This window comes from Buceros rhinoceros, unplaced genomic scaffold (assembly GCF_000710305.1).
Source record: "Buceros rhinoceros silvestris isolate BGI_N320 unplaced genomic scaffold, ASM71030v1 scaffold34436, whole genome shotgun sequence".
In the NCBI taxonomy this organism is placed as follows: Eukaryota; Metazoa; Chordata; class Aves; order Bucerotiformes; family Bucerotidae; genus Buceros; species Buceros rhinoceros.
The window spans coordinates 14,775-17,898 of record NW_010416382.1 but is presented as its reverse complement, the minus strand read 5'-3'; positions in this window follow the sequence as shown (position 1 = coordinate 17,898).

Here is a 3,124-nt window from a genome sequence, read left to right as displayed (position 1 = left end):
AGGGGGCGGTTCCCAGCCATGAAAATTCCTGCCCCGGGGTGAGAAGTGAGGGCAACGTCTCCGCGCTGCTACCCAGCTCCGTTAACGAGGCTGCTGCAGTGGTGCAGGGCTGTACCTTCGACCGTGGCCATGCAAGCGCCCGTCCGCAGGGTTTCAGTGCTTGTTAAAGGCAGGGGTATGTCAGGACAGCCCTCACCAGGCTGAGCTCAGCCGGGGAGCAGGGAGTGCTGGCAGGCTGGCAATCCTGCTGGAGCACAGCACTGGTGGAGCCGCTGGTAACGCTGAGCTGGGGCTGCTGGAAATAGTCACGGGAGCGTTGGATAGGAAAGGCGGTGGCAGATACCAGCAAAAATGGGGTTCGTGGTTTTCCTGGCTGGGTGGTGACCTTGGTTTGGCGGTGGAGAGGGGCAGGGATGCGCATGTGGAGGATGAGGATGATGCTGTAGATGAAGGTACCGAGCGAAGGGGATTGTAAGGGCCGTAGGAAAAAGGAGGCATGTGGTAAAGCCACTTCGGTGCTGTTAATTCATCTGTCTGGTGAAGGCTGTCCTTACCCCTGGCCTAAAGGTTCATCTACACAGCTGAGAGGCTTTGGGCTGAATCCACACGCATGGTGGGGGAAGGCAGCAGCACTGAGGTGTGAGTGGAGGCGTGAGTTGTGCACGCAGGAGCGAGCAGGGGTTGCTCACTCGTGCCCAAGTGCATTTTGCTGCATCTTTGCTCCTGGGTCCTCTCCCAGCCTCCCCAGGGGTCCCAGTCCCTCTGCCCTGGGGCTCTGCGGGGTGTGACAGCATCCGAGCCAGCTCAGCGTGTGCTGGAGTCTGCTCCCGAGGATTTGCAGTGGGACGTGGGATTCACCTGGAGGAAGGCCAGCTACACCTCTTCTCCCTCAGCTGGAGAAGCCGAATTTAGCATCAGTGTGTGGACTGGGGGCTTGGCCCTTTTTCCTCCAGCATCCGAGCTGGAGGCACTGCCCACCACCATCTCCACCAGCGAGGACACGGGCAGAGCTGTGCTGCGGGAGCCACCGGCACTGTCCTCTGCTCACTCCAGTTAGATTTGCCCTTTTCTGTCGTGCTGGGCGGCAGCACTGACATGGCTGAGCCCTTTCTCACCACGGGCTGGGAGCTGTAAACACAAGCAGCACCCAGCACCCCCTGCCCCAGCCCGAAAATAGGATGATAGACCACAGGTGGCAGGGAGGAGCAGGGGGAAGGTGCAGGCGAAGGGGTGAACCAGCCCTCGGCATAATAAATAGCAGCACCACACACCACCTGCCTACCCCTTATCAGCTGCTTTGTAGGCACCCGGCAGCAAGGAGCTGGAAGGAGAGGTTTGAAAAAGGACCCAGAGAGGCTCCAGGATGCGTTAGAGAGAGTTTCTTCCACATAGAGGGATAAGGCAAGTGAAAATGTGAAAGCACGGGTAGGAAAATCTAGAAAAAAAAAAGTCTGCCAGGGCTGGCTGGGGGCTCAGCTGGAGCCTCCCAGCAGCTTTGAGGGCTCGCTGGTGCGTTTCCCCTGCCGCTTGCAAACGGGGTAAGTGAAGCATCGATGGTTTAGGTGCTGGAGGGACCAGCAGAGCAGCACCAAGGTGTTCTTGTTCTAGCTGGGGAAGGAAGGGGGTGACTGGGCTGGAAGATTTCCTCTGTGTGGGGTTTGCTCTATGGGGTCTGGGGAGAGGGAGGGAGATGGGAGAAGCAGTGTCTCCTGAGCAGAAAACAGGTTCCCAGTGATTACAGTGGTTTTGCACCTTAATTACTTCCTTTGGCTCTGCTGCTGGGACCGGTTGTGTCCTTAAAGTTGTTAAAAGGGCAAAAGAGAGAGGAAAAGCAACGCCGACATCCTGTCCACTGGGTCCAGATGTAGCTCGCAGAGTACAAATTAGTGGGCGCGGCATGGAATTGCTTAAAAAGAAATTTAATGAGATCGGTATGCAGGCATCTGCTTCCTATCAATCATCATTTCGAGTGAGATGCAATGGTAAATATCATCGTTTAATGAAGCCGATGGAGAGAGCGAGCCCAAAACACACACGCACATGTAATGAGCCAACAAAATTCCAGAGCCTGAGATGTTTGAACTCTTGAAAAATGTTCCCTAGATGGAAAAACCCCAACTGACACCTCTTCTAATTCGCTATTGTTTGAGTTGTTTTATTTCTTCCTTTTTTTTCTCTCCTTTCCTCTGGTTATATTTAACCTTTGTGTTCTATTAATCTTCTCTGTTTATTCTCCACCACCACTGAGCGAGCCTCCTTCCCTCTTTGGGTTCGACAGCTCACATGTTTGCTCCAGGCCTGCAGTCCTTGCCGCAGGCGCCTGCCTTTCTCCGGCCCCGCAGAGAGGCACTGGCCAAGGAGACGCGGCTGCGGGTCTCTGGCCAGACGCAGATTTGCTTTTCGATGGAAGCGAAACAGCTCGGTCTCCCCAGTTCCCGTTCTCCATCGATGAAAGCAAGCAGACAGCATGTACTGCTGAGCACGAGAGCCCAGGCTTTGCTGGGGTGGTGTCCCACTGCTGTCCCTCCTGCAGGTCCCTTCGGAAAGCTGCCGGGCTCAGCTCCCACGGCAGTGTATCACCCTGAGGTTCCGTGGAGCGGGGGAGGGTTGGAAACTGAGTATCTGGATCCTTTGCTGGCCTGGTCTCGCCCAGCTTGGGGGCTTCTAGGGATTTAACCAGTCTTTGCTCCTGGTGTAGCCGCCTGAAACCAGCAGCAGGGAGGAGGCGATGCTGTGGGAGAGGCACAGAGCATCGGCTCCTTTTGGCCCGTCTCTTGGCAGGGGGATGCTGTGATTCCTGGCGATGCGGGGCTTGGTCCCCCCCCTTGCTGTACCCTTCTCTGAAAGAGCCTGGCTCAGGCAGGAATTTTTCTCAGCTCCTTCCCTGGGTCTTCACGACATCAAGGTCCAATAGGGCTTCTCGGGGAACTTCTGGTGTGTTGACTGGCAGGGGAAAAGGTCCTCTAGCAGGGATGGCCAAACGCCTGGCTCAGGCCTCAGCGGGGTGTTTGCTGTTGGAAGCTGGAGGACATTGATCTCCAGGGCTGGCTGGAGCTGGGGGCTGCAGCAGCTTCTGCCGAGGTGGAAGGGATGGGACGGGGGAGGGATGCTGGGGGCAGGGGGA